The sequence below is a fragment of the Notothenia rossii genome (assembly GCF_949606895.1).
Source record: "Notothenia rossii genome assembly, chromosome: 7".
Taxonomy (NCBI): Eukaryota; Metazoa; Chordata; class Actinopteri; order Perciformes; family Nototheniidae; genus Notothenia; species Notothenia rossii.
Genome location: NC_136905.1, coordinates 30,315,014 through 30,339,740, shown reverse-complemented (window position 1 = coordinate 30,339,740; position 24,727 = coordinate 30,315,014). Strand labels below are relative to the sequence as shown.

At 40.2% G+C, this 24,727-nt stretch overlaps 1 long non-coding RNA gene across 2 annotated transcripts in view; it reads right to left on the bottom strand.

The window, feature by feature from the left end:
- Positions 1 to 10,849, bottom strand: part of LOC307045751 — an 88,749-nt gene extending 77,900 nt beyond the window's left edge. Inside the window, exons 1-2 of one of the 2 annotated variants that reach the window (XR_013809980.1) lie at positions 10,480 to 10,849; positions 8,634 to 8,958 (exon numbers count right to left, since the gene is read on the bottom strand). This is a non-coding gene — a long non-coding RNA (uncharacterized lncRNA). Of the gene's footprint in view, positions 1 to 8,633; positions 8,959 to 10,479 lie in introns of those variants that run through there. The other variant, XR_013809979.1, reaches the window with a different exon arrangement.
- Positions 10,850 to 24,727: the final 13,878 nt, after the last annotated feature.

Sequence of the window (24,727 nt, the reverse complement as noted above, 5' to 3'; positions counted from 1 at the left end):
GAGCTGAGCCAGAAGGCAAAGCTCTCTGTCTACCGGGCCATTTTCGTTCCTACCCTCACCTATGGTCATGAAGGATGGGTCATGACCGAAAGAACGAGATCGCGGGTACAAGCGGCCGAGATGGGTTTTCTCCGCAGGGTGGCTGGTGTCTCCCTTAGGGATAAGGTGAGAAGTTCGGTCATCCGGGAGGGACTCGGAGTTGAACCGCTCCTCCTTCGCGTCGAAAGGAGCCAGTTGAGGTGGTTCGGGCACCTAGTTAGGATGCCACCTGGGCGCCTCCCTAGGGAGGTGTTCCAGGCACGTCCAGCTGGGAAGAGACCAAGGGGTAGACCTAGAACCAGATGGAGGGATTATATCTCTTCTCTGGCCTGGGAGCGCCTTGGGATCCCCCAGTCAGAGCTGGTTGATGTGGCCAGGGAAAAGAAAGTTTGGGGCTCTCTGCTGGAACTGCTACCTCCGCGACCCGACCACGGATAAGCGGGAGAAGATGGATGGATGGATGGATGGTCTTAAAGTTTTTGCATAAATTAGGGCGTGGTCACATTGAGTGACGGCTCTGTGAAGTGACTGTTGCTGCTAGCTTCTTGTCTCTCTGCTACCTGCTCCGTGAAGCTAGCTACAGGGACTCTGCCTGGTCAGTTCATTCAGGAAACACAACTTGAAGCCGGCCGTTGTTGTTCGTTCTTCATGCTTATATATCGGACTATTGTGACTCGCTCTGCGGTGCATGAATGCGGTTTTGCGGTAAGTGAAATTTGAGTGCTTTATTTATGTGTTAATGATTTTAATCAGCTACGTAATGAATGTTAAGGCTTGGGTTAGCGTGTAAGCGAGTGGTAGCTACATCGGTGCTAACGATGCTAATCGTAGCCTCCAAGGAAAAATCATAGACTGTATATATAAAGGTTAAAACGAAATAGACAAGTGTTAAGTGTTAAGTGGGATAATACTGTACAACAAACGGCTTCTGTTTGAGGTTGATAAAATAAGGTCATCCTTGTAACTTAGAGAGATATTTTATTATGTAGGTACAGATAGAGCACTGAATTTCAGACTCCAGCTTACAGCTTCCTGCCTACCACCTGCCAAAGACCAGTATAGAGGAATGTTAAGCCCTCCCACTATTTTCCAAGAGGGCGTTGCCAGATTTTCAATTTCAGGTTTTAACCAGGAGATGGCGCTTCATTCACAAATACAGAAAGACAAGTTTCATGGACTTTCAGTTGTGTTTTGAAGAGCATTTGAACACATCAATATTTTAGATCAACTAAAGTATATCTAATCTTGTAATTCAATAATATATAGTCTTTATATATTAAATAATCATAATTATAATGTAAATGTTTACATTACACTTCTTTATTTGTTATGCTCATACTTTAACCTTTACAATCGTTTGCTTTAATATGCAGTATATTTTTGTGTTTGCTTCCTCCTGCTCCCTTTCGGACACATACTGTATGATTTATTATTATTATTAATATATGAAGATATTATTAAGATAAGATGTTACTTTATTGATTGAACATTTTAGTTTAGAATGTGCTGTCCCACGGTAATTCAGAAGGCTCACAGGTCACATTCCGACCATTATTTAAAACAATAGGTGCTTTCACACCGTCTAAAGTGGGATTTGTATAGAGGGAGCTCTGTCAGTTTTCGAATTACCCATTTGCTTTCGGGGAGCCCTATTTTTCAGAGCACATCCTGCTACTAAATATGTCACACGCACGCTCTGTTGATTGGCGCAGCAGCGCGGATGCGATCAATTGCTATAAAAACACTCTTCTACTAATACAGACGGTGTCACTATGCCGGCGGATGTGGCCGTTGTTGAAGCCTCTTCAGGCTCCGCATCGGCAGGCCTCTCCCTCGGTGTGGAGCTGTCAAGCTCGACCCTAACGCCGCTTACACGTCCGTCTACACTACAGGCATGAAAAAATCTTGAAGCTGGGCGTGTCTGAAGCTTGGCGATTTTTTGCGAGCAACCAATCACATGAATCTCCCGCCCCCGACATACAAAGCAATAGCAATGTTAAAACGAAGTAAACTGGATATAAACTCTCCAAACAGGCGAAAAAACGATCAGTTTCACCCACTGTCTCTGCCACCTCCCTCCATGCCTGGTTCCTCCGGTTTGTATCCCGGTAAATAGTTTCGGTCGTAAAGAACCGGGTGATTTGCTACCGTAATATCTCGTTTGGAATATGAGGAAATGAACTGCGGTCTGGCTCTCCCAGCTTGTACGCGGTTTGATTGGCTGAGCTTGCATTGGCGGGATTTGCATAAACGGAATTTGATTGGCTGATGCCAAGCATCGTGCCTCAAAAGTTGAACATTGTTCAACTTTTGATGCCGATAGATGCTCGTGATGCTTGCAAAGCCATGTCATGCTCCCCACAATGCAGTTCGGCGAAGATTCAAAATCTTCTACGTCACCCCATTCAAGTGAATGGGCGAAGCGTTGAAAGCATTTTTTGATGCCTGTAGTGTAGACGTACCACGCCGCTTACAGCCGGCCAACTAAAAGTTGTTTTCCGTTCACGTTGTCATTTTTAGACTCCTTCGCTTCTTTGCTTGTGAATCCAAAAGCTGTGACGCTTGGCTGTTTTCGTTTTGCCATATTTTTTTATTACAAAGCCAGAGTTAAAAAAATATCAATATGAACATTTAAAATACCGCGCCGGCATCACCGCCATAACCATAGCAACGTAAGTAAGAATGCAGCGCCGCCACGTACAGATGGCAACACCCAGACATATTCACAAATATAAAACAAATATTCAGAAACTGTAATGAACAATAACTATTATTTATTTCAAGAACTGTTATTTACAGAAACTCAACATTTCTAATCTGTGTGACACAAATATGCACAATTGTTTTGGGCTCCCCCTATTTATCTCAAAGTCAGCCTTCAAGGGAGCTCCCTCCCTCTTCGGGGGAGCCAAGCTCCCCCCCATTTCGAACAGTGTCTGTGGCTGAATGGCCAGCGATTAGGTGCGGCGCATTTATCATAGGTGATCAGAGCTAACTGCCTGCCGTCAGATTTCATTTAAAAAACAGATCTGATTTTAAGACTATTTCTGCGCTCATAAAGAATGATAAGAATAAGAATAATGCGTATTGAACTGGTTTCATTAATTAGTGAGTTTATTTAACACTAGAACCGCCAATCGGGTCAATTTGTGTGATGTGTGTTGTGTGTGTGCAATGTAACTTTTTTTCAATAAAATATTAAAGTCTCCCAGTCCGTAACTTTTCCTGAAAGTGTGTTATGTAGCACCCTATGGTGCATTCTGATATCGGGATTTGACGGGTTTAGGTAGGCCTATACAAAAACCTCTGGCGGTTCTAGTGTTAAGGTAATTAGGTACAGTAGAAGCCCTTTTTTATCAGTAACGAATTTAGCAGTTGAACATAAAAGTCAACTAACTGAGGGTCACTTGCAATGACAGTGTTGTGTCTAATTGTAAGCTTGTCACTCAGAGTAACCTACCGTTAATTTAGCTGCTGGAGAAGAAAGATCAAGGGGGGAGGGGGGGAGAGAGCTGTGGTTGATGGGCCATTAGTTGTGTAAATACACAGCTGAGAGATGCCGTTTCATTCAGACTGTTTAAAAAACTGTAACAACGGACTATTTTTCTTAGCGGATGCATGTCAATTTAAATCAATAAATACAACTATTTTTTAAATCAATACATACAACTATTTTTTAAATCAATAAAAACATTTTCTAAATCCATAAAAGCATTTCAATTAATATTGGGAGTCATGTCGTTAATTTGTTGAGAATGTGGCCATGTAATAAGCGGGATAATTTGCAGCGACTTGTTCCTTATGGGGAAAATAACACCCGTCATGTGTGTGTAGAGGTGTGTGTGGTTAAAACACTTTCATGGAGTGAAGGAATTTCCTTCTATAAAACAGCTGTGCGCAGCAGTGAGTGTCACGGACATTAATTCATAGATCAAGGCAGACTGGTGCACACACTCTCCTGTCCTGCCAGGCAACACGCCCGTTCTAAACCGTGTCCCTCATTCACATCCCAAGCATCCCCGAAAAGTGTATTATGTTGTGACATCTCAGATGTTATGTTTCAGTTGTGCTCTGTCTATGTTCAGTGATGCAAACTTGTCCCCTTTCGGCGAAATTTGCCGTTTTGAATCCAAAATAAGTCGTTTGTGTGATTTATGTAGATCTGCAATACAAATATTATTGGGGTATGGAGGGGGCTGGGACCCGGAGTAATCTGCGGCCGTGAGCTGTCATCATGACACGCATGGTGTTCTTTTTATATATATTATAATGAAGTACGAGCTGTGTGCTCGAGTCTTCCTGCCTGTCGGCTCTGCTCATGTATGTATAATAAGACTCTGCTGCTCCGAGATGATGGTCTAGCTTCAGCAGCAACATTACCTACGGGTGCGTTCGTTAATATTAACTGTGCGTCCGGAGTCACTGTGGCACAGACTGGAACGCTGGTGAACAGCTGTTAGAACGGGCCGTTCAGGTGTTCAGAGCAGAGCTCCCTGTCGGAGCGGCAGAGCGTGATGTGAACTGAAAGGTTTTTCTGTGGCAATATTATTTAAGGAATCGTTGAGCTAGCTAGCTAGCATACATTGTCACTATCTGCTAACGTTAGCTTTAGCCTTCTATTTTCTAATAATTTTTTTCATTTTCATAGGCTATAAACAGAGGTGGTATAAGTATATATATATTGTACTTGAGTAAAAGTAGAAGTACTCAGATCTTGTACTTGAGTAAAAGTAGAAGTACTCAGGTCTTGTACTTGAGTAAAAGTAGAAGTACTCAGATCTTGTACTTGAGTAAAAGTAGAAGCACATAGATCTTGTACTAGAGTAAAAGTAGAAGTACTCAAATCTTGTACTTGAGTAAAAGTAGAAGCACACAGATCTTGTACTAGAGTAAAAGTAGAAGTACTCAAATCTTGTACTTGAGCAAAAGTAGAAGCACACAGATCTTGTACTAGAGTAAAAGTAGAAGTACTCAGGTCTTGTACTTGAGTAAAAGTAGAAGTACTCAGATCTTGTACTTGAGTGAAAGTATTAGTCCCAGAGTGTAGGAATACTCTGTTACAGTAAAAGTCCTGCATTCAAAATGTTCCTCAAGTAAAAGTAGAAAAGTATTATCATCAAAATATAGTGAAAGTAGCGACAGTAAAAGTAGTCATTGTGCAGATTGGTCCATTTCAGAATAATAGATATGATATGTTTTATAATGATTGATCATGAAAGTGTTCTCAAAGCTGGTAAAGGTGCAGCTAGTTTGAATGACTTTGTATACTGCAGGGTAGCTTGTGAATTTACTCCAGGTGGAACTAAAGTCTGATTTAACACTTGATTATATTTCACTTAATTAATCCAGATCTGTAAAGTAACTAAAGGTATTAAATACATGGAGTGGAGGAAAAGTACAGCATGTACCTCTGAACAGTAGTGGAGTAGAAGAACAAAGTAGCAAAACATTGAAATACTTAAATAAAGTACAAGTATCTCAAAATTGTGCCCAAGTATAGTACTTGTTGAGTTTATGAACTTAGTTACTTTACACCATGTGGCTATAAAGATAAAAAGACTTAAGCCTTGCACAGAGGCATGAAAATACATTTTCAAAATGCTCAACAGTGCTGCCAAAATTATAAACTGACTGCTACACAATTTAAAATAAATGCTTTTATATATTTCTATGAGATGTGACTCTTTGGCGTTTCTGTTATTATTAACACTGCTGCTTTAGTTGTTCTGACTGCTAAAATCCTCTGTCATTCCGTGGGGTGGGGGAGCCGGGGGCTCGGATCCTTGTCACCTTTTTCATACCTGATGAGTTTGCATCCCTGTATGTTAAAAAGCCTCAGTCACCTTAATTCATGTAATAAAAACATCTCAGGTCAGTAACACTCAAAGCTAAATGTGCAATACCATGTTCAGCTATGTTACTATTTATAATGTTAGTGTTGTTACATCAGAAGATGTACATATTGAAATGATTTCTTAACTTACAGTAGGCTATTTTTTACAATGTGTTGGAAGGATTTATTAAATTACAATGAATATTGTCATTGTTGAAGGCTTTTAGAGAAGGGTGAACTATAAGCCTGAATTACATAACATTTTATACCTAAAAACATAAAAGCCACAATAAATAAATCACAATTATTCTAGTTATTTTTACCTCACGTATTGCTTTCAACCCACCAGCTTTTATGGTGTTGTTACATCACTAACTGTAAGCTTGTCACATACAGTCTATGGTCACTCAGAGTAACCTACTGTTAATTTAGCTGCTGGAGAAGAAAGATCAGGGGGGGAGAGAGCTGTGGTTGATGGGCCATTAGTTGTGTAAATACACAGCTGAGAGCTGCCATTTCATTCAGACTGTTTAAAAAACTGTAACAACGGACTATTTTTCTTAGCGGATGCATGTCAATTTAAATCAATACATACAACTATTTTTTAAATCAATAAAAACATTTTCTAAATCCATAAAAGCATTTCAATTAATATTGGGAGTCATGTCGTTAATTTGTTGAGAATGTGGCCATGTAATAAGCGGGATAATTTGCAGCGACTTGTTCCTTATGGGGAAAATAACACCCTTCATCCAGATGAGGATCCCTCCGCTACACTTTGGGATCCTGATCGACCGACGAAGCTCCATTAAAATATACATATTTTTGGTGAATTACTGAGTTTAGGCACGTTAATAACGTTTTAATGAAGTTGAATACAGTATATTCATATGTGTCAGTGATTTCATGTCAATTCGGCAAACATAAACATAAATGATCGTGGTGAAGATGATGATTAAATTAGGATTAAAAATCGAGAGCCGGGCTGCATTTCCTCCCGTTCATTTTTTTCGAATAACAAAATTATTTTGTTAAATAACAACATGGTGATGTTTTGTAAATGATTACATGTCTCTTATTTAGCACAGTAGTATGATATCCGTGACATATGGATCTTAACAAAGTTCCGCTGTACATCCAGCATACTGTATCTCACTTTATTTCACATGAGCTCCAGTGTGGAACCCCACTACACCCCCTGGTGGATCAATGATCCATTGCAGCTGGCTTCATTATAATTACATTTATCTATCGCGGGGGCGGTCTCAAGTCAAGCTGGAGGTTTTCCCTTGAGCGAGGACAGATCACGTACCAATCACGGCCCTCGCGTTTCAAACTGTCTGAAATGAATCGCTACATCTGTAGGAACTGTATGCATCGCTAAGGTTAATTTAAATCGGCTATGCTCAAGTATGTAGACAAGCTAATGTCGAAGTAGTGTATGTGAAATCAACCTCACAATAAGATGTGTGTATATTACAATTATTAATGTCAAATTTCAAGATGATTACTTAGATATTACAATATGGTTGGTTGAGCTGGAGTTCATTATTGAGCTTACACGTTAACGTCACAGTCATCTGAAGAACGAACCCAAACCTTGTTGTTTTTATTAATTGCATTACATAAACAGTAAGCATTGGTAACACAACTTCCAAAGTTACAGTAAAATAAAAAGGACCCTGACACGGACAATACACAATCCAACATGTTCAACAGAAGATAATCAGTTATATTGTTTGTACACATGGTACTTTACATATATATCTGTTTGTTTAAAGTGTCCAGGTGATGCCGACAGGCTGGACCAGAGCGTGAGAGACAGAACTGGACTCCTCACAGCAGTGAACTTCAGCTCAGGTACAAAGACTCTATTTTTCATACTGTACAAAGAATCAAGAAAGATATTGGTTTAAATGAATGAAGTATTGACTTTAATACACTGATATACATTCCATTAAACAATACTAAATACTAGATCACCTACACATCAGTTAAGTTTTTTCCATGCAAAAAGTTACATTTAGATGTTAACAAGCAATATGATTTTGTCAGCTTTCTAATTTAATGTATTGAAGGCAAAGATATTTAACACAGTGAGAACTGCTACTATTTATCTCTCAATATTGTCTGTAAAAAACGTGGTAAAAGTTATTCTTTCATTGAGATAAAACGGAGCAAGCTTCTACAGTTGCACTACGTTTTGATAACAGTTAAATATTATTTTGATAATAACATACATTTCAATGTTGATGAACTTCATACCGTTCATTCATAATCTGATTGTCTATGTAACTCACTGTTGAAATAAAAAAAAAACATTACAATTACAAAATAATTATATCTACAGCCCCTAAACACAACGCTTTCATAAATAACACACTTGTTCTGCAATAATATGTTTTTTGTTTCCTGTAATTTTTGTTAGGAAAGGACATGCCTGAAAGACACGACATGTTCTCCTTCTCTGAGGGTCAAGGAGAACATCCAAGAGGAAAATTAAAAGCTGATGCTATGAGATTTTAAGGCCAGTACACTAAGAAACTACTTTTATTGTAAAAACAGTCAGCTGATCGAATGCACCTATTTCCATATCTACACTCCATCAGCTGATTATTTGTATTTGCCTCGCTTTATGAGCTTCACATCACTTCTGCCTTGTACCGCAGAGTTTGCAATGTCACAAAAAAAGGGGGCCAATCTTCAGTCAGATGTGAAAGTGTAATCTAACATTTTCAGTAAGAATAATGGACAAAAGGAGTGCAAATACAAATACAATTTATTGAAATGTGAACCAAAAGTTAATCAAACATGTTTTAAATAAAAAGCACATATGGACAGAAGGTGTAAACCTATTAAATGTATAAGTAAATACATTTAGTCAAATAAAGTGACAGACTAGGCCTGAGCAGTTGGTATCAGCTTTGCCCAGCATGGGCTCCTCCATCAGGCCTGGTCCTCCTCGCAGAGGAAAGACCCTCAGTCCTCTCCGGGCCAAACAAACAGACAGGACGTCCATCACACGGACGTTTCTCCCTGAAGTCTCTGCAGCTTTTTGGACACCACGCTGTCTCAATCCGTCCACACTGAATATGAGAAGGGGAAAATGAAAATAATAAATGCTTTAGACAATAAGAAACATAAAGTTGACTGTTTTTTTAGATTGTCAATACTATTGCTGTATAACTAATATATCAGGTTAAGAGGCACATTCAAATAAAGATTGGTCTTTAAATACATGTTGTCTTTTCAATTGTTTGTCTAAAGTCAAGGATCTAGAACTGGTACTTAGTTTTAATGATATAGTCTGGTTATTATGCTGTTTGGAGGAGGCCTCACAGGTAAGAGCACTAACTACAGTAGCTACCATCACATGTACCTTAGCTTGACTTAAATGTATTAAATGTATAGTTAAGTGATATCAAAATATAAATAACTAATGTCATGCAAACATATTAATATTTGCTTGATTCCAGTGTTGAATTTAGCACAATTGCATACAAACGTTAAGGGATTTTAAGATTCTGAAGTATTATGCTAAAAACTCAATAACTTAGATTATTATTTATAGTTTTGCTGAATAGTTTCATGTCCGCTTACCTTAGAAACGTAAAATGCCACAGCAGTGTGCAGATGGGGAGCATGTTAGCTTAGCTTGGTAGCTTCAGCTAGCTCTGGAACTTTCAGCTAGGTGACAGGAGGTCCTGCCTCGGCTCCGCCTCTTTGCCCTTATTTGGAGCAAGCTGGAGTAGGCGGGAGTTGAACTCTGACGTCAGTGTCGAGCCGTTAGTGGCCGACTCCGCCTACTAAGGGCTTCTAATCCTATGGGTGACGTCACGGACCCTACGTCCATTTATATATATACAGTCTATGGTTTCTGACTGGATACAGATGATGTGTTGGAGAGGGGCTGAGCTCAGTAGACTGACTGTAATGAGTGCTAGCCACTAATTAGCCTGTTGCTGGAGGTAAGGCCCCGTCAACAACAACAACAACAACAAACCAACGGTGCTTTAGCTCGGTTTTACTCGTGGTGTGTCTCCCCCCTCCCCCATAGATCCTAACAGTCGTGCACACACACACCCATTTAAATTCATGTGCGCTAACAAGTAATCACATAAAAGCTTTTACATATAACGTTGCAAAAAACGGCGTGTCTCATTAGCGTAGCGTAGCTTACAGATCGATGACATCTGATCATTCTTACAGACTACAATCACAAAAGCTTGTACAACGCTGCAAAAAACAGCACTGAGCTACAGAAGATTACGCTTCTTACTTGTATAACTTACTTTATATGATTCTAGAGGATACGAAATACTAATAAAGACGAGAATGAATACTTGTGTTATCTGCTATGGCGTGGCTTTACAGCTTTCACACAGATCGCCATTGCGGCAGTATGTCTGAGCATTTTATCAAATGCCTGGTAATTAAAATAAAAGCAAAGACAGCGGAGCGTACAAAATAAAATGTTACACAAATATATAAACACCTAACCGATTACTGTTTGGGTTTGAGGCGAAATTGATACGGTGCAGCTACATGCTACATGCTACAAGCTAGAATAGCTTTATCAGGAAAAAAACCACTAAATAAAAACTTACAGCTTCCAAATTGGATGTGGCCTCACTGGCCTGGTCCCGGATGTTGGGTATTGATCCCGGTTTTAGCATTAGTCGGGAGTTTAATCCTTCTTTGACTTGAGTGAAGTTCAAAAACATGTCTGGGGCAAAATGTTCTGAACACACAAGCAGAAATCTGTTGTAGTCTTCTGGCACATGTCCCTGGAAAATAAACTCTAGCCACAGATTCCTGTCTTCTTCCAGAGATGGCAGTGCATGCATTCCCTTGCCCTTGTCCAGATTATTGCAGCCAACAACAGCACAACGTCTAACTACCTTGGACGACATCGTTGTTAGAGTACGCAAAAACATAGATGTGACTTGGGGAGCTTTAGGCTGCAGACAGCCTATATGCGAATGAGAGGTCGGGCAATGGCCGTGGCCCAACCCCCCATTCCCCTGATAGGTGGAGAGTTGGCCCAATAGCCGTAGCGCAACTTCTGTGACGACATAAAAGTGTTAAAATCTGGATCACTCTGTATCAGATCCGTTGCAGCCCCTTTTTTAGAGATTTGGGTATGGAGGAAAATAGAGAGGGTTGTGTTTTCTGACACTTGGTGAGTTCCCTGGAACACCGGGGACACATATTCATGTATAAAAGACGTACAAAAGTGCATAATAATTATTAGCAGTAGCAATATTACTCAGAGAGCTCTGCCATGGGTTATGCCATTGTGCACTTCTGCTATACTAAATATATAACTAACGTTAGCTGGGTATTCACAGCCACTGGCTTTGTTGTCATTCTAACCTTCTCCACTTTGGCATCCATATAAAGCTCTAGCTGCCCACTTGACTGGCAGGTGAGTGACAGCATCCCTGATTCCCAGAATCCAGTGCAGGCCAGCTAAAAGAGAGGAGGGTGGGCTGAGATGCCAGCGGGCTGGATCAGGGCATGTGTTCTGGATTATTTGGTACAGGCTGGCCTGGGCCGCCATGAACATATCACTGCTCTCCTGCTTCTTAATGATGGACCATTTGCTTTCCATATTTTACTGTTAACAGACAAGCAATGGTCGATCCAAACCTATAGCTCTTATTTTGGCGGCAGGGGTGGTTGGCGGTGGCAATGACATCAGCAGTAGCAGTGGGGATAAGTAATGAGATGTTGTGCATCACCAAGGAGAGTTATTTATTCAAATGAAATATACCTAAAGTGCCAACCCTTAATATGTCAGTTTGAATAATGTGTGTCTGGAGGATGCAACCTGGCTCATTAATCTCAAGGGACTAGCTTTTGCCCAGATGGACCAGAATTGGTATCTTTATCTCTTTTAAGTAGATAAGAGATACCCGGTTCATGTGCAGTGAGACGGTTGGCGGCTGTAGTTTGGTAGAAAGAAAAAGTTCAAAAATGAAATAAGGTCTGTTGTTTCTTCAGTAACTGAGTCCTGATTTCTAGAAAGAAACATTTGTGTTGAGTTTTTCAGACATTTTCTTGGAGCTTTAACCACCACAAGCCAAGGGCCATGTAGTCTAATTGGATTGGAGAAGGCAGCACACTTACAGCCAACATTTCAAACACTTGGCATCTCAAACCAAAGAATCCACGATCAATTTTTAGGTAAAATATGTATTTAGTTTTAGGATTGAACTATCCCTGACAACCCTTTCTCTTTATCGTCCCCCCGCACCAATGAAGCTCAACCTCTCTTACAAATGCCCTGGCAACACTACAAGTCAAAGTCAGCTTTTCAAATGTAAATACAAAAATCCAAGTCTATGATACCATCTGTTCTAATTGCAATCCTGAGGGAAAAAAAGCCAATTCCTCTTTCTGGTTCAAATATGCCCACCAAGCATTCAGGTAGACTTGCAGACTCTACGCCTTTAAGGGCTTGATAAAGCTCCAACAATGTATCAAAAAGAAAATAAGAACCATAAGAGTGTTGACGCACAAGGGCAAAACACTAATGCTCTCACTCAAGGATCTTAATAGTTTTGGTTTTTTTAATCCCACTCGCTGAGACCTTTAGGAGGAAAAATAGCCCAATTTGGGCTGTGAGGAAACTGGACCGGTCTCAATCTTGGATTGAATCATAGCTTCCACAACAAAACAAATTTGCATTAATGATTATTTTCCAAGGAGGGAGAGAAATCTTGCAGAAACTTTCCAGAAGTATAAACAGCGCAATTATTGACAAACAGTCCCCACAAAGGTAACCTTAGCCTTCTGATGATTATGCATGGCTCAGCATTTGATATACATTACTTATCCAGGTCTTTACAAGTGTTGCATTGCTGTACGATACAGTGGCTTTAATGTGATCAGGCAGCGGCAATTGAGATTATTGAGCCGGACTAAAGTGTCTTGCTGGCCGAAAGAGAAGGTAAACTTTATTGGAGTTAAAGCATAATTTGATATCTACATTAAAGAAGAACTTGATCTCCTCTTTCTGTTGGCTGTGGTGTTCTTGATGCTTTTTTGGATGCACCGATACATAGCTACAATATCCAAGTGGTGTCATTTAAGTCATTCTACCTTAAGCCTGTGTAAATGGATACTACGTGAAAATACAGGCTTGAATCTTTGTACTGTTATTCAGAAGTGAAATAAGTACTGAGATCCATTACTGAAAACACTTAAAAAGTCCTAATACAGAAATGTAAAAATACTTAGTGAAAGTTGAGCATTCAAAAGCTTACACAAGGTACAAAAACATCAGCAAACTGTGGAAATCATCAAAAGTTAAACATTTATTGTCCTGCAGAAAAATAGTTATATATCTATTGTTTGATAGATACAGTATATATATGTTTTTTAGTTTTTTTTAACAAGGGTTATAAGGGATCAACTTCTGCTGGTCACAACTGGAGCTAGTTCATCTACTTGTACTTTACATACAGTTTATCCAACCCAGTCTCACAAAAAAAACGTGTAATAACTACGTTGGTCCACAACTTGGGACGTATTATTTCTACAAAAACGCCTCTGAAATTGTAAGATCCCTACGTTTTTTTCCCCCATTCATTTCCAATGGCTGGCATCTATGTCACGTGATCTTCAAACTTCTCCCTGCAAAAAAAAAACAACATGGCCGACATTCGTTTTATTCTCGGTGGAAAATGCCTATTTTAAGGTAAGGCCATTAAAATGCGTTTTGATGTGATTTGCTGCGAGAAATATGAGTTGTTATTTCAGATTATGTTTGCAGTGGATGTAAATGACCTTTAGTTTGCTAGTTATTACGAAGATTACTTCAGGAAATTGTGTACATACAACGTGTTCATTGTTACCAAGGTGGTTGCTAGGGGCGCTGCTATCGATATCATTTCTGTAATGTTGTGTAACTGTTTAATGGTGTTATCTTTATTGCTACCCCCTTCCCCGTCAATTTATAGTGTTGGTCCACAGCGCAAACGTATTAGTTTAACAAAATCCGCATCTAAAATTGTTGCCTGGGCCCTTTCTCACTTCTCTTATTTTTCATTTCCTCGCTCCTCGGTCCCGGTCTCACCGGAAGTTGATTTGTCTGCGCCATCTTGAGTAGTGTCCCAATGGCCTTATTTTTGCCGGAGGACCGAGGACCGAGGAGCGATAATGGAGGAGCTATAATCGAGGAACCACCAGACCATCCTCCGGTGAAATCCTCAGACACTCGCCCCGCCTCCTTACTGTGTATCGCTCACTGATTGGACGATGCAGTGCATGCACTGATCTGATGCTTCTTGACATGAGAGCAGTTTCCCAGGAGAGTGAAGAAAATACATGAACCTCACGGGAGTCACTCCTCAGTTTATACCGTGTTTTGTTTCAATTCATGTATCATTTAGTTACAAATATGTGATATATCTGAACAACAAAGTGGTCAAAAATCATTTTATTAATTTTTTGGAAACATTTTCATGATCCAGGGCTCGACATTAAGGACTGCCCGATGGCCCGGGGCCATCTAGTATTTAGCTCGGGCCATGAAGCCTCACCTGCTGGTTGCCCGATCGGGCAATCTATTCTACCAGTATCATGCAGCTCGCGGATCCAGTAATGAGTGACCCGACAGTAAAACTAAACATATCTATAACTAGTTTAGGTAGTTTGAGAGGTAATTAAAATAGCTACGTGTGATATTCTAACCTGAAGTGTGTGTTTTGTTCCGCTCACCGCTGCATGTGATCATGCAGAGCTGCGTGTCGACTCGTCAGCAGCAGCTGATCTCTCTCTCCCATCAGATTAGATTTTATGTCCATATCGATCAGATCCAGCTAGTTTTAGCTAATGATATGACTACCTGCTTATTAAAAGACACCGTGACCTAAACAATAAGTGTCGCTATGCAACTGGGTGAGGCCACAAAGTATAGCGCAGCATTATGCATTTGTTTACATGCCCACCGGAACCCCGAGGCATTAGCAACAGATCAACGCACAATCAACCCATACAGCACATCTCTTTCTCCACATTAAGTGTTACACATTAGAATTGACTACTCTTGTCTGTCACATACTCTTCTTGTCTGTCACATAAGTGGCGCAACTGAAGCGGTATTGCGCTAAAGGGAAATTATTTTGACCGTACATATTGACCAAAGAGATTTAGATTTGCTTGCTAACGTGCTTCGTGGATGCGCTCGGCTGCTCGGGTCTACTCGGTCAGCTTCTGGATGAGGAGGCATTCCTTCGACCAACTTACAGTAGATAACAATACAAACATTTTTAACAGGGGCCATAATAGCGTAAATAATGTTTGTTTTGACAGTTATAACTGCATGTAATGTTTTCTACTTTTTTAAATCTGGGAAGGCATTTGCCTTCAACAGATGGAAAGTGTCTTGACCAACAACTTAAGTATTTATTATAGCTATGCAGGGCATGCAAGCGAGCAAACACAAACAAGTGAAATGAAGAATACAATTGAAATTGTAATATTGTGGTGGTTCATCTTATAATTCAGTCTAGAGAATGCACCAGACAGCATCTAAGATCTGCAAAAATCTAAATGTTCTAGGGGGAGGCCCCCCAAACCCTTCGTGCGTCATTTCGTCCGCGCGCATTTTTCAGGGCAATCTCTATTGGGCTCAGGGCCATCTGTAAATTAGCTTAGATGGCCCACAATCCTTAATGTCATGCACTGTGATCGCTTTTTTCGTTTTACATTTTCATTTATTGTCATTTCCATTCAGTCAGTCATTAAGTGCTATTTCAAATGTTAATTTGCTACATATCCAAACAAACAAACAAAGTGTGCAATCCAATTAATGATAATCTAACTGGGTTTTGATAGATAACATATCACTTTTTCTTCCCTGAATTATTTTTATTTATTTTGTGCACTCTAATCAATATTAATCAAACTATTGTTCGTTTATACATTTTAAGAATGGCTTAAGAGAATTTTTTGAGAATTAGTTCTTATTTTATTTTTATTTGGGTCTTCAACAGATGATACAAATGTTTGTGTCAGTAAATGTGTACTAACACAGGCGGGGGTGTGTGTGGAAATAACGGGGACAGAGCTGACTGCTGTCAGACGATCAGATGTGCAGCGTCATCACAAACGGACGTCGCTTCACTGACGCCCCGGAAGAAAGGACGTCCCATTGCCAAAACGAAAAACGTGACGTGGATCATAAATATATCAGCAATTAAACAACATCTTACATTTCTTTTCACACAATACGTCTCCTTGCAGTATCAACACTAATTCTGCTGACTTTTATATTTGATCCAATTGGTAGATAGGCTGTATTTACACCATAACGGTGCAGAGCTGATATAAAGGGACACCTAGTGGTTAAAGCATGTTATTGAATTTCATTATTTTTATTATTAGATATTAATAGGATAGGGGTCACAGACATAAGACCAGCTGTTAAACAAAGCTTTTCTGACCTTAGCTGGCATTTGGGTATATATTATAATGCTGCCCATTATGGGCACAAGCAATTTTCACCCATTTATTCATTATATGTTTTAAATGTGAGTGTTCCTATCCCCTAAACCTCCAGGGATGTACACAGTTTAATACTGGCAACTTCTTATTATGGGAAATATGAAAACGTCTTTCAAAACTAAAATTCCCAGTATAGACGTGCCATAGAGAACATGTTGCGAAACACAATAGCCAGCATGTGTAGTTCTGGGGACGGGGTGGGGGGGGAGGGGACGGGGTGGACCCGTTCAAATCCAGTTTTAGATAGTCTGCCGTGGTTCCATCCCATTTCAAGTGCTGTTCGACGCTCGGCGTAACCCTCGGAGCACACTCAAACATCCAATCACAGAGCTTGAGGACTATCACGGGGTTTGTCAAGCGAAGCGGAGAGAATACTTACTTCCGGTGTCAGTACCATGTGTGCTCGGGCTACCAGATCTGCTCGAGGTCCGTCGCTTAACAATGACGTCACACGTTGTGATTGGCTGTACGGTAATCGCACGCTGATTGGTGTAACTAGGGGCGCTGACTAGCGTACACCGGGGGTCTGATCAAAGACGAATGAGTGTAGGTAGAGAGAGAGAGAGAAGGAGAAGAATAAGAGAAATTGGGGTTGTTAAAATGGTGCCCGAGGCTTCTGCTAAGTACTTCTTACAGGAAAAGAGGGATGAGGAGACTGATGTCCAAGAATGAGTCAAAGCAGGACTTGTGCAACCTGGCAAAGTTGAAGAAGTCAGAAGATTGCTCTTTGTAATCTTATCCAGTTATATGCAGTTCACCTGTTAATACATATTTAAAAAGGATTTGGCTTTGTCAATATAAATTATTTCCCTTATATATTTTACTATCTTATATAGAGGTTTGAAACGGTAAAATTGCCAATTTAGAAATACAAAACGATGTAGGTTAGAAACGAGTTAAATAAACTCATATTTGAATTCCCCATAAAAAAAAAATCACATAATTTAGACACCCCCATGTTAGGATTTCCTTCAGATTCATGTTAGCACCTGAGTATGACCTGCCCTATTGGTGTATGATCAAATTTGATTTCTAATTTTAAATAAAAGGAAATAAATTCACAGTTATTGTCGAACAGGAGTTAAATCAATTGCTTGCTTATTGTAAGAATGTATTTCACCATATTCATATTTAAATGATCGGGAAATTACGTTGTAATGATAATAAATCACCTCCCTCATTCAGATTAATGTCGATTGTTATTTTTTATGTTTGAATGTTAAAAAAGAACAATCGACAGTGTTGTAGAGCCGATGAATGGGAGTCGGAGGCGGCGTGTTTAGTATGGAACACCACACTTTATTTTCCATCACATTACAGCAAAGCAGGATGATCTTGTATACACGCTACACAAGCTAGAATGACCATAGATATATATATATAAACACTAGATGGCTCAAGGGCAGGGCCGCCTTAATGCAAGGGTTGACCTGAGCTGAAGCCCAGGGGCCTACGGAGATCGGGGGCCTATCATGAGCCAATTAAAAAATAAAAAAATTAATTAAAAAAAAATCTTTTTTTTTTATTTCGGGTGTTTTTTTTTTTTTTTTAAATAAACAAATTCTTGGCTTTCAGAATAGGAAACTTTCATTTCCAAAATCACACGATAAATACATTTTTGAATCTTGTAAAGGGAAGACGACAGCTCTCCCTCGCCACTCTGCTGTTCCACAGCGCCGCCCCCCTCCCTCCACTGAAATTATTATTGTAAGACGTAGAGTAATGATAGATAACACAGCAAGGTCCGTTACAGTTTGTTTTCATCTGATTTTAAAAAAACAAAGTCTTGGCTTTCAGAATATTAAACTTGTTTCGGCAAATTCAGATGATAAATACAACTTTGAAGCTTGTAATGGCATAATTACAAGCGGAGAACGGAGTAACTTGACGTCACAGCAGGCATAACAACAGCCGATGTTTCTCGTGAGGGTTTTCCCCGGGAAACAAACACAATACACACAAACGCAAATATACAAAAACACACACACAAGTCAGAATGAGAATATGTTTCACATGTGACTTATTCAAATTGCGAGTGATTGAGTGAAGAAAAAGTTTGAGTTGCGCTCGGAAAAGGAAATTGTTGAGGGAAAAGGAGTTTCGAGACAAGCAGCTATTACAAAAAATGCCGACGCTTACAGGTTATTTTAAACCTGTAGGCCAGGATGAGGAGGAAGGACAGATGAGTTCTGTACCGAGCGGTAGCGGTGCCGGCCGCGGGGCCTCGGAGACAAGTAGGCCGTCTGGTTCTGATAGCGATGGAGTAGCGGGAGAGGAAAAACAGACAGGAGGGACATTATCTGTTGGAGGAGATGGAGAGGACGACGAGGACTTGCTACGTGGAGGGGAGCCAACGGCAACCGGACAAATACATGAGGGAGGCCCGATACGTCACTCATATGGAGGAGAGGACCAGGCGCGTGTAGAGCAGAGTGGAGAAGTGCGATCACAGAGCCTGCCGAGGCTATAAATGACTTTGATTTGTTGTTTAAATAGGGGGCCTACAAAAACTATCAGCCCCAGGGCCTGATGGCAGGTTAAGGCGGGCTTGCTCAAGGGGGAGTCGCCAGCGTAGCTCACTGGCGGCCATCTTGCCACAGTCAACAACTACTGCTACAGCTACAGCTGTTGTAAGGTGAGTGATCTCATAGACTGAGTGATCTGCACAGAAATACTCTTAACTCGCTGAAATCTTGACTGATTTACAAACGGTTTGGTTTATTAGAAACGTTATTAGCATGGCTACGATACAGGCGACAACAAAACATGTTGGGAAAAAAAAGTTAATGATTATAATTATAAGTATGTGTGGTACACCCCAAAAATGCTACAATTATTTGTGTATTTACTTTTATTTATTTTTGCTAAAGAGTGAATTTCTTGTTTTGAAAAGCTCAACATTATCTGTATTTATTTTGGTGACATTCATATCATTATATGATTTATCTGTACTGTTTGAGAAACAGTAATAGAGAGGCGAAGTCCCGCCCATCTACTTCCAACCCATGGGACCCCGGAAGCGGAAAATTATACATTGAAGTCAATGGAGAGAGAAAAGTCATCTTTCAATCACGTTTGAATTGTGCCACGAATGACACATATGATGTTTGTCAAATTAAAAGAACATTTTGCAAGTCAAAAAAATAAAAATGTGTTGTAAAACTGTGAAGTTACATATTTTTTTGTGTGAAACCGCTCAGTGAACTACAGGTCTCTGGTCTCGCACATTACGCGTCACCATCACAAAGATGGCCGTCACGACGTTAGCAAATTTCACCTGTTTCTTTCAGAATGAGGCGAAAAAGTATAAAACGAGGTGAAAATCACTACAAGTCTGGGCATGTTGAGAGTTGTACATACACGAAAGGGGAGTTAGTCGGTTCTGTAAGAGCCAGCATGCAGGACCGGCTTTACAAGGTTTCAGTGAGTAATATGCAGGGCCGCCCCTCCCTACAGGCCAATCACGCAGGCTGCATGGGGCCCCGCCCAGAGGGCCTCAGCTGCTGTGCGCAGTTCTCCGCTTAGTTCTCCGCGCACCCCCGCGAGAGTGAGAGGTGACAAGGGGAGCACGTCTGTAACCCGACACCGTTGCAATGAATCGACATCTGACCAATCACGGCTTTGATACGGCCACTAATGCAGGTAAAGAGATGTCGGTGAAAAGACAGTTTCAGTCCGGCGCAAGCAAGAGGGAAACAAAACAAAACATGAAGAAACTAGAGCATCACTCGAAGGTGGGTTATTATATGAGTCAAATGTACAACTTGCGAATGTTGTATAAGTCAAATTGCCAATTGCCATATTAAAACTTCAGCTGCAATTCACGACATGAAGAAGGCAGTCTTTGGAGAGCATATAGGCTAATGGAGATGCAGTTATTTCCAGCATTCTTTATTTAACATTCATTCAAGTATTTTATGCCTTTTACCTGCTAATGTACAGGAGGAAGAGTGATAAACTGTCTATGTAGTTGGCTTACATAACAGTTAAAGTTTACAGCTTAAAAAACATGGAGCATTTCCCCCCCCCCCCCCTTTTATTCATTTTTATGTCAATTTGCACATTTCATGGTGATGCTCAGCCTCTCCCCTTAACTCCTAACAGTCATTATCATGTCAACCACAACACAGAGAAATACTGATAGAAATGTGTGTGTAGTTGTTGATACATTGCTGACCGAAGGAACTACATTTGAATACAGATTTAAGAAATATCAGTTTTTGAGCATGTCGTCATAAGCATGTTTTGTCTTGACTATATTACAAATTATAATAAAATAATATAGTATTTATATTATTGAATTGATTATGATTATTATTAGAAGTAGTTTATTTGCATTAATTATATTTTAGTTTTCTCCTTAAGAACTTCGTGGTCTCTGTTTATGCTGTGGATAACATTAGTGTTTTGTTTTAGTTTAGTGGGAATGCTGTTAACGGCATTCCCAACTAACTGTTCTTCTACGCACGAAAAGTTTATTATTCCGCCGACTTATTTTGCCGCGCTTCTTCTCCCGCATTGAACATCGCAGAAACTCCGTTCAAACATCAAAACGTTCAGCTCGGTCGGGAATCGATGGCTATTACTTTTCTCATTCATAACTTTCATGATTCCAGAGATACATCCCATAATTCATCACATTTTTAACATTTGAACTTTAACATTGCGCAGCTCGTTAAGGCAGAGTGCGTGATGTCAGAGTTAGAGTGGAGGACAGTTTGAAATTTGCCTTCATATATTTCTCTTAAAACTGCCATAATTCCCAAACCCTACATTCCTGAGACATAATTTTTCATGACAAACGTAGGAAAACATCCCGTAGCTTGAAAAATGACAAATAATTAAGCAAAAAATAATTAAACAAAATGCTTTTTGAGGGCATGAAGTGACAAAAACGTTCAACATTCCTCCATTAAAGCCCATTGTAATTTCAGGCTGATATTTCCTCACGGCAGCAGCCGCACACCTTTAGTTAAACTGCCAAAAAGGCCACATTATTAACCCGAAACCACACAAATATTACACTTCAGATACTCAACTTCCTTGACATGCTTCACGTTTTCAAATTTCACAGATATCTGTTACGGTTCTTCCACAAAACGCTCACATGTAAGAGGTTCATCTCTCATTCAGAACAATGAAGCCTTTGAAGACTAGGCACCTCGTTAGCTCAACTATAAACACCTGTGCAATGGAACACGATGATGTCATCACTCCAACTGACATGCTCAGAGCAGCAGACTTCCGATAGCAGTGTGCTAACAGTCCAGCCGTGAAGACATCTACAGGACAGTTTTCAGATTTCTTCAAATGCCGTTGCCATGGCAACACAATGCTCGCCTTGAAACACGGTTTTCTCATAACTTCAGTGAAAATACTCCAAACAGCCCAGAACTTCACAGGTTTGCTAACGATGCAGCCATCAACGCATCTAAGCGTAGTATGGGGTGTCATCAAATGCCGTTGCCATGGCGACGGACCACTCGCCATGAAACACGATGTGGCTGTAAGTCCCATCGACACGGTCCAATCGTCCCCCAATCTTCACTTGTATATCACCGGTCCATGCCTCAACAGCTCTACGCCAAATCTGAGATCTCACCATATGCCGTTTTCATGGAAACGCATCCCTCGCCATAAAACATGATGTCGCTATAAGTCCAATGGACACGGTCCAAACGTCCCCCAATCTTCACTTGTATATCACCGGTCCATGCCTCAACAGCTCTACGCCAAATTTGAGATCTCTCCATATGCCGTTTCCATGGAAAGGCAGCCCTCGCCATAAAACATGATGTCGCTATAACTCCTATGCAAATGTTCAAAAAGTGCTCAAACTTCACAAGTGTGCTAACAGTCCAGCCGTGAAGACATCTACGGGACAGCTTTGAGATTTCTTCAAATGTCGTTGCCATGGCAACACAATGCTCGCCTTGAAACACGGTTTTCTCATAACTTCAGTGAAAATACTCCAAACAGCCCAAAACTTCACAGGTTTGGTAACAATGCAGCCATCAACGCATCTAAGCGTATTATGAGGTGTCATCAATTGCCGTTGCCATGGCGACAGATCATTCGCCATCAAGTTAGTTCAGAAGTTTGCGGTTCAAATATTCTGCTGCTATTCCAAGCCTTTTCACTTTCTTTTCTTCTCTCATCACACATTCGAGCCCCCAGTGTTGTATGTATCATTTCAATCTAAATTATTCACTTTTTTTCTTACACATTACATTTCAACAGTTTAGCGTCAGATTTTCAGCATAAAGCATTCCCACTAGCAATATCTTCAGGAATTTCATTCTCTAGTTGCTCTTCAGATTGAAGCGGCCAGTTTTATATCGACTATATGTGTGATCTCCTTTTACATCTTGTTGTGTCATTTGAGTTTATTTGATGTGTGTAGATTCAAGGATTTTGGTTATCTTGTCAATGTGTTTGGTTATCTAGGCACAGCTGTGTGTGACTCCCTCTGGTACACTGGTATGTGTTTTCCTAATGTAGAGAGCATTGATTAATTAATAAACTACACACTGACTCTAGATCCTGACCAAATCCTTTTTTTTGGTCAAAAATGTATTGTATATTATATAACAGCTGCACTGAAGCACAGACCGGAGTCTCTGCTACTGTGGACCACGAAGGAGGCGATCATCTTCCCCATCCCCAAAGACCATGCATTGCATGGAAATCTCCTCCTCCTGGAACAATTCTACACCCAGCATATGCTCCCTGTGTTGGCCAGTAGAGAGGAAGACATTTACATAAACATACTCTTAACACCCTCGGACTCTGCGTTGTGTTTCGTATGTGTGATGGGGTGTTATGCAGAGGGGAGGAAAACCGGACACAGCAGATTGGGATTGTGGTGGAGATGCTGAGCAGTTATTTAATTGTTGCATGTAATTATTATTATACTGCGTGCTTCTTAGTTATTCCATCTTTTGCTGTAACATGGATCTGTATGTAACTCTATATTTACTTGTTATCTACCACACTTCCTTCTACATCATACACCATCATTATACATGATGGTGCATATAGGATATATATATATATATATTTGTATACATATCTGTAATTTGTATAATTTTATTTTTCGTATTTGGGATTGTTGGAAACGTCCTTTTGATCTCTCTGTCTATAAACACAAACTGAGTAAGATTGACAATAAAGTTGACTTTGAATTTGAAAAATATATATATTCTTTATGAAAATAGTTGACTGTTGTCAAATGAATCCAAATGAAACGTTGGACTGAACTACAATTACGCCTTTAAATCTCTACGGACTGTTTTTCAGTGGGTTAGTGGAGTTAGTAGTTTTCAGTTCCCTGGACTGATTAACAGCTAAGCTCCCTTTCTTTTTTGTCCACTCAAATACACTTGGCCCTTTCTCTTTTCCATGTGGAAAATGGCAGCTGCATATTCTGCATTTCTCATCTGGCTCCCTGTCTGCTCGTCTACAATGAGAAAATTATATAATTAATTACTAATAATCATTTAAACCTGTTATTACCAATATTTCACAAATTCTTCATGTAAACTTAAGAGCACAGCTGTATGTTGAGTATGTCAACTTAGCTTGGTTCATCTTACTGGGGAGCAGCTACATGGATGTCGGTGCAGTCCACAATAATTTTGCAGTTGAGGGCAGAATGAATTTATTATTGACTCAGAATTAAGCACAACTTCATGTCATACAATACATTGACTTTATTTGTAATTGTGTAAAAAAATATGAGCATTGATTAGCAAGCAGGACCTGCAGGAACAGAGAATAGTGATGGATGTGTTGTGTCTCGTCAGATCTGTTAGTATTATTTCTCTGTGAGTCTATTTTGTGAAGTCTGTGTCTGCCATTTCCTGTTTTACTTTGTCATTTCCCTTCTCATTTCAGGTAGTTCGATTCCTACCTTGCCTGTTTGTCCACTGACCTGATTACCTGCCCCGCCCTTATTATTTGCACCTGTGGAGTCCCTTGCTTTTGTATATATTCCGTGTGTTCCCTGTGCTCAGTGCCAGATCGTTTTTGAACATTGCGTATGGACTACCTTGTGAATGGATTACCTTGTTTCATCACCACAGTAAAACCTTTTTTGAATCATCTCTTGTCTGGAGTCGTGCATTTGGGTCCTATCAGTTTTTGTGTGCTCCAGTCGTAACATTACGATCTGGCCAACAAATGGACTCAGCCGACTCTCAAACACTGAGGGCAGCGCTCTGCTCTCAGGCTCAACGTCTGCGGCAGCAGGAGGAAGAAATGAAGGACATAAACCAGGGAGTAATGACCCTGACTAACAGCCAGTGAGTTTCGTGGCACAGTTACAACGCAAATTAATCA